General features: G+C 42.9%; 1 long non-coding RNA gene across 1 annotated transcript; it reads left to right on the forward strand.

The window, feature by feature from the left end:
• The first annotated feature begins 7,066 nt into the window (after positions 1-7,066).
• Positions 7,067-9,334, forward strand: LOC109197041 (uncharacterized). The gene is made up of 3 exons (XR_002058356.2): positions 7,067-7,254; positions 7,861-8,029; positions 8,369-9,334. It is a non-coding gene; the product is annotated as an uncharacterized LOC109197041 (long non-coding RNA).
• The last annotated feature ends 732 nt before the right edge of the window (positions 9,335-10,066 follow it).

Here is a 10,066-nt window from a genome sequence, read left to right on the forward strand (position 1 = left end):
ATCACTCATGGGAAGGGTTGCCGCTATAAAAATGATGGTCTTGCCAAAAATAAACTATTTGTTTTCAATGATCCCAAATAAGCCATCACAAGATTGGTTCAGATCTCTAGACTCATGTATTTCTAAATTCCTTTGGAAAGACAAACCCCACGTATCAGCTTAAAAACATTACAAAGGACCAAGGATAAAGGAGGATTAGATCTGCCTAACTTTAATCACTATTTTTTAGCCAACAGGCTTCAGTTCATCTCTAGATGGTTTAAACACAGCTTCTTAGATGAGCCCTGGCTAGATGTAGAACAGGCACTATGTAATAATCTAGAAATTTCAGACCTACTATTTATCAGCTCAAACATCAAAAGACATGAATGCTTTAAAAGCATCAACATCAGCTCTTCTCTGACAGCATGGTGGGAGTTTCTAAAAATGACAGCGTCCTCATTAATCCCATGCAAACGTACACCTATCTGGAATAACCCTGACATATTACAAAACAATAATATGATTAATTTTCCAGAATGGAGTTGTAAAGGAATTAAATACTTAGAACATATATTAGAGGGAACAGAATTTATTCCATTTGACAGACTAGTTACACAATATGGGATCAACAAGAAAAGATTTTTAGAATATCAACAAATTAAATCCATAGTAAAAAAGAGATTTAACCTCAGTCAAGCTGAATTACAAACACCACCAAGTGCGGTACACTTTCTTACTCTTAAATCCCCCAAATTATTATCTAAAATATACAGAACACTTTCTAAAATAGATGAATCAATATCCCTTCCTATTGCAAAGTGGGAAGCAGATTTATCAGTAAGCTTAGACCAAAACTTCTGGTCTCAGGTATGCTTAAAAACCTTTAAATTGATTAAAAATCCCAGTCTGCAATTAATACAATACAAAATACTACATAGAGTGCACTATACAGGTCATCGGATGTTCAAGATGGGCTTTACATCTTCCAACAACTGCTCACACTGTCAAGGCAATACACCAGACAATTACATCCACGCCCTTTGGTTCTGTCCACCAGTGCAGAAGTTTTGGCGTGAGATATGTGAAGACTTATCAAAGTGTCTGAAATGTAACATTCCAGCCTCCCCTTTAGTATGCTTGCTGAGCAACTTGGATGAGGTCACTGCAGAAATAAACACAGCCCACATTGTTTTTACAGCCCTATGCATTGCCAAGAAAACGGTCCTCCTTAACTGGAAAAATAAAAATAATCTTAATTCTAATCAATATAAAACCATCTAATAGATCACATTAGTCTTGATACAGCCTCTGCCACCACATTTGATCAATCCCTTTGGGCTCCTTTGATCGGCTTCATCACCTAGTGGGGGTGGGGGGTCATGGTTTGGTCCTGCCTTCGCTATTGTGGTTGATGTGGAGGTTGGGATGGGCTTAGGGCGCCAGGAGAACCCCTAGAGACGTTATCCCTGGAGGGCACAACCCGGGGGGTTGTGGTCATAACCTGGTGAGTGGCTCTGGTCGCTCTTAGAGGGTGTTCTCCTCGTGGCTGCGTGCAGAGGGGCTGGGGGATGGTCTGTACTGGCGGACGTAGGTTACTGGCCTGGTAGCCTGGCTGCCCCTGAGTGGATCCGGGGCAGGCGGGGGGCTTGGGGTTCGGGGGTGCTTCGTCTCCGTGATGGGGCTCTGGCTGGGCCTTGGGGGCTTCGGTCCTCGTCGGTGTGTCGCCGAGGTTGTGGGCCGGTGGGTGCACGGGGGCTCAGCCCTGGCGCAGGGGGCCTCTGGTGCATCGACCTAACTGGGGGACTCTTCAACTGGCAGGGAGGTTGTTCCATCCTTGCAGAAGTCCACTCTGCAGGTGGGGGAGAGACACAGGAGAGGTGGAGAATAAACCTAACCTGGGTGTCTGTTGTCTTGTGTAGTCTGGAGATGATTGAATGTTGGGGTGGGTATAGTTTCCTCTGCGGTGGGGTGGGGTGGGCCTCCCCAGGTCCTGTGGGGCTTAGCGGTGCTGCTGCCGTGGGCCCCGATCGGGATGGGCCTGGGCTCCCTTGCCTTGGTGGGTTCTAGAGGACGGGGGTGCCTACTGGGGTCAGCCGGGGAGCTGGCCCTAAGGAGGGGCATCTTGCCCCTCCCTTCTTTTCCTCCCCATCCCCGGCTGCCTCCCTCTTCCCGCTCCACCACACCCACCCACACAGGTAGGGCCTTGGGGTGCGGGTGTGTCACCAGGGTGCAGGGGAGGCATTCCCCCCCCTCTGTCCCCTTCTGGCCACCTGTGCCTCAATTTTATTTCACAACTTAGACATCCACATTATTCACACTCTCATAACACACACACACATATATATATATATATATATATATATATATATATATATATATATATACATATATATATATATAGGGCCTTGAGGGTGATCACGTTAACGGCGTCCAGAGGACGGTCTGTGTATTCAACCCTACCTCTGGCGCCGGTGCCCACCTCTCAATTTTAAATCCATGTAGACATTGAGGGTTCTCGGGAGGGGCCGTGCTAACACCTGCTGCTCTCTGGCAGCAGCACCATGCCCTCCCTTGTTTTAAATGCACTTTAGAACAACACGCAGCAACACTACACATGAGCGGGAGGAGGGAGGTATGGGGTCTTCACACACCCCCGTTCTCTACTAGCCATCGGGGCTGGGGGCTGGGAGGAGGTGTTGGCTGTCCGATTGGCCTCCCTGCTGCTGCGGAGCCTGGGGCGGTCTGCTTGCCTCCACCCCGGGGGAAAGGGTCACATCTCTTGGGTCTGGGTGCCGTTTCCCCCTTTGGGGGCGAGGGTACCTGGACCCGGGGCATAGAGTATGTTTGGGGAGTATGATTGTGTGTACATGTCTATGTATGTCTCTCCCTACGTTGGGTGAGTGCTGAGTGTTTGTATATGTGTGCATGAGGGTGGGAAAGCATGTTTATGTCTGTGTGTGCCTGTTTGTCTGTGTCTATATGTCAGGTCGGGTCTTAGACTCCACCTCCCTGGGTACTCCCAGGCCCTCCAAGTGTGGAGGCCTATCTCCCCTCACCACACTCCCTGCTGGTAACTGATGCCCTCAGGGGTTGGTGCATTGGTGGTTCTTGGTGTCCGGGGCTGGGCGCTCAGGTATGCACCGGCTCACTCCCGGTGGCTACTTGGCGGGGCCCGATGCCTGTCGCTTGGCCAGGCCTCTTCCGGGGCAAAGGGGGCCCTCGGGCCTCCGGCCTCGGGGCCTGCAACTCGGTTCACTCTGGCACAGCTGGCTGCCGGCAGAGCCGGCGGGCACGCCGGTGCAGCCCCCTCTGGCTTCTGCTCCATGGCTACTGGGTGACCCCCTCGTCTGGGGATCTCCTCAGCCCTTCCCAGGAAGGTGGCACGGATGCCCCTCCGGTGGTACTCCTTGGGCTCTCGCACTCTGGGTCCTCTGGATGTCTGGAGCCTGGATCTCCTCCATGCCTGCTTCATGCCCTGGGGGACGGGGCTATGGGCCTCCACACCCTCTAGCAGACCGTTACATGGGAAAACCTTTTGTATACAAGCGCGTTGATCCACACAGGTGTGCACACGGGTGTTCACTGTTCGTAGACATAAACTACACCTTTCTTAGCTGCTACTTCAAAGCACATTGTGCGCTGTCTGTCCTGCGTGCTGCACAACAACTTTCAATATTTAGTATTTACTGCTGTTCACACTCAGCTAGATTAACGTGATGGTGTTGTGTTTAGTATGTTGCTTTGTTTTTGTTTGGTTTTTTTTTGCTTGTCTTCTCTTCTTTTTCTCTCAACAGGTGATCCAGGAGATTTTTTTTTTTTTCTTTCTCTTTATAAGTGCCCTTTCTCACTGTCCCTTTTCCCTTCTGTTTTTCTTTTCCTTCCTCTCTTTCTTTCTCCCTTTCCTATCCCCCAGTCATGTCTGTCCCATCTGTAACAACTGAAAATAAAATAAATAATAACAACAAAGTTTGATCAAATGGACCAATACGGCAATGCCCTGATGATCCATTTGGCAAAATAAATCCATTTGGTATCCTTGTTGGTCTTCAGACAACAATTCTGACGGCTTAAGAACCAAATGGGACAGACACAAAAAAAAAAAAAAAAAAAAAAAAAGAAAAAAAAGAAAAAAAAAAGAAAAAGTGTTTCCTATCACGTCCGTCTGAATCATGCCATCTGTTTTTCTCAGTATAGCCATAATTGTCATTACTCTTATCGTCAGGTGGACCTTCCCAGAAAAACCTGGACACCTCTCCCCCTCCTGACCACAACCATTTCTTTTTGTCTGAGGAACTCCTTATCAGTCCTATCCAGATCTTTTCAGTTGTGCCACCGGAGAGCTCCTGAAGTTTGCGGATGTCGTGTTCATTATTAACAGGGGCCAGGTCTGTATAGTGCTCGCAACAGTAATCTAAAGCGTCCTTCCAGCTGTTGTCCTCCTCAATGTAAACATACTTGGTAAAAGTTCCAGCCAAGCTCAGCAGGAGCAGGATGTAGGGAAAAATTGGATTCATTGCTGTCTTGCTTCAAAGAGTTCTCAAGAGCAACAAAGATACAGAGAGGTTTGATGATATCTGCTGGAGCTATGACGTTTTATGTTTGTCTGTCAAAAAGTATTTGCATAGGGCAGTACTTTCATTCGGTGAATCAGTCAGCTTCCAGTACAGCTGTTGCACAGTTGCTGTTTCCTTTTACCTCATTACCATTTTTTTTAAATAACACATATTTTCTTTTGAAATCAGCTGCCTGAAAAAATGATGAAAACAGTTCATTGTTCTCTACAGTGCCGCAGGTATAAAAAGTTCCAGTCAAAACTGCAGGCAAACAAGTATGTAAATGTGTGCACATAATATTAGGAAATAAAGATTACTTGATGATTAAACTTAAATTAAAAGTTTAGCCTAATTGTTTCTTCAAGAAATTTTACTTTAAGTAAATTTTTAGATTCAGGTCATTTTTCTTGCTTATCTGCTTAATATGGAAATGAATGCCAAATGACCTATGGCATCGCCTGCAGTTACAAAAGACTCTAAGCAAAGTAAATTACCTTCATTTATAATTACAAAAAACAAACAAACACAAAAATGACTCTTCACAAGGTTGACATGCTTTGGTGATTTTGTTGATGGTGACTTTTGGCGGAGTCCTAGAGTTAAAAACATGGTATGATGAGTGGAAACCCAGAGCAGATGTAAACAGATGTAAAGCTGAAATCTGCTGGAACAGAGCATGCTAAACAAATTATTGATTTGTTTAAAGTAAAACAACCATTTCTTCCAAACCAGGTCTCAGCAGACCAAGTGACTCAATTTCTTTTGCATGACTAGATGAGGACTTTTTTCAATGAGCCATATTTTCACAGAAACCTGATAAAAGAATTTAACAATCATATAGATATTCAAAATAACGTAAATAAATTTACAGTATATTGTCTGAACCAAGCTCATATATGAAAAAGGTTGGTTACTAGGATACTAAGGTCACTTGAACACACAAAAAAGGAAGGAAGAACTCCAGGTACTCCAGAGTCTCTGTATACAGCTCAGCAGCTACAGACACGGCACACGAATAACCAGCTTTAACAAAGTCAAAGGACAAACCTGGCTTTGTTTCTGCAGTCAGAACAATGTGCAAATAACTTAATCACAACAGAATAATGAGTCAGGTTCCCATCAAAAAACCTGATCTCCGGGGTAAGACATACATTTCTGATCTCATTAGACTGATGGATGGGAAGATAGATATGTGATAATGGGTGTTATGATTGTGCTCCTAATTCATTAAAAACAATGAAGGACACAGCTATAGAGACTGAAATAGAACATTTATAACAATAAAATACAAGAAAACAAAGTGTTATGGAACATAAATCGAAACCAAACAAAAGGAACACAGAAACACAGGACTGAAAGGAAGGAAAATATGTTCCTGAATTTATTTACCTGCACAACAAATGCGAAACCTATTTATTTCATCCATCCATCCATCCATCCATCTTCATCCGCTTTATCCGAGGCCGGGTCGCGGGGGCAGCAGCCTAAGCAGAGAAGCCCAGACCTCCCTCTCCCCAGCCACCTCCTCCAGCTTATCCGGGGGAATACCAAGGCGTTCCCAGGCCAGCCGAGAGATATAATCTCTCCAGCGTGTCCTGGGTCTGCCCCGGGGCCTCCTCCCGGTGGGACATGCCCGGAACACCTCACCCAGGAGGCGCCCAGGAGGCATCCTTGTCAGATGCCCGAACCACCTCAACTGGCTCCTTTCGATGTGGAGGAGCAGCGGCTCTACTCTGAGCCCCTCCCGGATGGCCGAACTTCTCACCCTATTTATTTCATTTCCATGTAAACACAGACAAATACATTTTAAAACATCATCAGTGATTAGCATAAATGTATATATTATATAGGCACAGTGTTAATGCATAAATGAATGCAGAAAAGTGCTTAGCAATAACACTGTGCCTTAACAATAACAAGAGATTTGTTATTGGCGGGTTTTATTGTTTGTTTGTCTTTAGCTTTTTTCTTTTCTTTTTTTCAAGACACTAAAATAGCTAAAAACTAAATTAATTAAAAATAAATAAACACATGAAGAAAAATGTTTTGTTTCAACAGAAGAAAAGAATAGTACGGAGCCCCGCAAGGGACATGGGAGAAAAAAAAATTACGATGATGCGAGATCTCGCAAAACAAACTCGGGATCTCGCAAAACTTTTGCAAGATCTCGCAAAAGTTTTAGCCGCATTCGGAGGCTGCCAGCTCGAAGCCAATCGGGAGGTCGAGGCACGATGTGCCGGGAGAGCAGTGTTCCCCCCGGCTGTAGTAGGTCTCGACCTCCCGTTAGCTTCGAGATGGTGGGTGTCAGACATCTCCGAAAACGTCGGAGCACTTTTGCAAATATGTGATGTCTTGTAAACCGAGCAGATATTTGACGTTTACACAGCTACATTCACGCATCAAAATATCTTAAAAGTTTATTTTGTGACCCAGAAAGAGTAATATTACAACTAAGTAGCTGCCGCCATTGTTGGAATTCAACTTTTGCGAGATCTCGCAAAAGTTTTGTGAGATCCCGAGTTTGTTGAGAAGGGTCTGGCTGCAGCCACTGGGGAGCGCCATATTGGGACCTCCACACTAACCGGAAACACGTGACCTCCACAGTAGCCGGAAACACGTGACCTCCACAGTAACCGGAAACACGTGACCTCCACAATCGGCAGAAATACGTTCCTGCGTGCATCATCGACTGTGGAAACCTTGCAAGTGGATCGTAAAGGTTGGGACAGAGTTTTTCATGTATAAATTTGCCGTTAATAATTGTATAATTCTAGGAATCATCTAGTTTGCTTACACTGATTATGTTGGCACTTTGTTAGCGTTACAACAACTGTCATACCCCCGAGGGATCTAAACTTTAGTAATGTGTGCACTTTTGACACATCTGGTTAGCATTTAGTGGTCAGTTTCAAACGTATTTGATTTTTGCTTGTTATGAACAAATTCACTTCACTACTTTTCACTGTCAGTAACATCGATGCACATTGTTCCATTTACTGCATATTGTGCTTTATTCATGTCTCTCATTCCACCTGCAAAAACATTGTAAAGTTTGTCACAAAGAGATTTATATATTTATAAATACTAATATTCTCTATTCTATGCTCTACTGCTTTTTTATTGCCCAGATTTTAGTTAGCCTTTGTTAAATTGTCTTTTATATGTCAATATATACGTATGTCCCAAATAAAAGTGTCTTGTAAATTATGTTTTTGTAAAGAATTTTCTCCCAAATCTCTCACATGCTAACTGTAACGTGTTATTTCTGCTAAAACCTGAACTTAAATGTGTATATGGTGTTTATTTGATTTTCTATTTGTTTTAGATGCACATATCAATTTGGAATTCTGCCTCCAAGCCAGAATTGCAGGAATGCACCACGTGTTGCAGAAGACTCTTTCACTGCCCTCTGTGCCCCACTTTCAGCCCTACTGTCAGGGCAAAGATTGAGGAGCAAATAAATGGACACATTAAAAATGCTTTGCCTTTCAAAGGTATGTTGGTATTAAATATACCTCATAGTTAAAGTTATAAATATGCACTTCTTTTCAGCACCTCTGCAGTCCCTTTGTTGACTTAAAAGTTGCTTTTCACATTGTACAGTTCAGTGCATTCATCAGCAAGAGAAAAAAAGTGTGTTTTCATTAAAATTTTTTTCATGTTCACCACATTTCCTGACAGCTCTTGTGATCCACACCATTTTGCTTTCATTATTGAGGATGGCTTGGATATTTTTGTTAATATGTACAATCTGATTGTTAGATAAACTGATTGCATTCTATACAACTACATTTAAATTACATGTTGGTTTTTTCTTTTTTTCTCTCTTACAGACAAAATGATATGCCGGTGCACTTTCACTGCCCTGTCTATAACATGACAATCATACAGCGTGGGGATATGGCAAGGCAAATATTGTCATGTCAGCGTTTAGGACTGCTCCCCACTGAACTCTCCGTGGAGCCCCGCCTCTCTCCCGCTGCACTCTCTGTGGAGCCACATCTCCCTCTCCATGTCTCCAGCATCTAAACCGTTTTCTGAATCTTTGGTAGAACATTCATGTGTTCTACCCTCTGTGCTAAATGAAACTGTGGCTTGTGGAAAGTCCATGGAAATGAAACGCCCTCACTGTGGTCTTAGTCTTCTTACAAAAAAAACTTCAAGGCTCACATGATGAGGAGGCATTCAAACAGATCAATAGATGTTTGCCTGGCCTGTCATCTGCAGTGTTTTTGTGTAGAGGGACTTCTTCCTCTTTGTTTTTCAGTTTGCAGAGGACATGGAGCTCTTTTTAAAAGCATGTGCTGCTGACGAGCAGGGACTATGGGTCAATGCGATGTTTGACATTTAATGGACAGATGAAGGCACTGTCTGTTTGTTTGTGTTTTTTATGTGTTGTTTGTTTTTCAGTGTACAGAATTCCAGTTAACCTTATTATAAAATGTTGTTCATTTGTTTCCATGTCCATACTAATAGTAAAAAATTTAAGTGTAAATGTAACAGCATGGTTTATACTTGTAACTTCAAAGTAAAAAGCTTATTGTTGATATTAACATTAATGTATTACCCCGTAATTAATAATATTTTTATACATTTTACGCATTAACCCTCTGGGCTCTATCCTGTCCATTTGTGGCCACTTCACTTCTTCTTTTTTGACTACTACACTGCAGTGGACCAAAAGAATGACACAGGTTTGATCTTAAGGATCTAATAGTTGTGTGTTTGTGCATGACATTGCAACGCAAATATGTATTTGCAAGATAGACTGGGAATAAATTATGACGCATCAAATATTACACAGGCTGCAGTGAATTTTTGTTGATACAGGTTATTGACCTTTGTGTTTCCCAGTCAAACTTAGCTTTGACACACATGCTAACACTTTTACTCTTGTGCATTTCATAACAAGACACCATAGCCAAAATATTAACTCTATCAAAAAAATTAAAAGCTGCAGCTGCAGCACACACAGCAACAAACACTGTTAGTAAATGTGTCCTGGAGTTTATGCAGATGCAAAAAGTGCTACTGCTGTAAGTAAGCCTAACAGCTTCCAGATCACTTATCTTTCTGGAAAGATGGTAAGAAAGGCATCACTGCTCATCTCTACAATCTCCCAGATCTTGGAATACAATGCCTTTGTCCCATGAAAATCACTTCACAGTACTGGGAGTCCACTAAAACCTACAAATGAAGAGTGATCCTGGAAGAAATAGGGTGTACACTAGTGACCTCAACAATTGCAAGACAGCCTTGTCCCCGATGCTTATATGAAAAAATAAAATAAAATACGAAGATTTATGAAACCATTAGGACTTTATCACTGTTTTATCTGAAAAGTTACTGGCTGACCTAACTGGCATTTAAAGTGTAAAAAACAGAATGTAGATAAAATTTTGGTTTTGCTGAAAAGAAGTGGTGCTAATTTAAAGTGTCGGTTTAAAGTCGGTAAAGGTAGATAAATGTTTTAATAAATATACATTTTACAGCATTTTGTGAACATACACAAAAGTGGCCATTTTTGGCAA

Source organism: Oreochromis niloticus, linkage group LG23 (genome assembly GCF_001858045.2).
Source record: "Oreochromis niloticus isolate F11D_XX linkage group LG23, O_niloticus_UMD_NMBU, whole genome shotgun sequence".
Lineage (NCBI taxonomy): Eukaryota > Metazoa > Chordata > Actinopteri > Cichliformes > Cichlidae > Oreochromis > Oreochromis niloticus.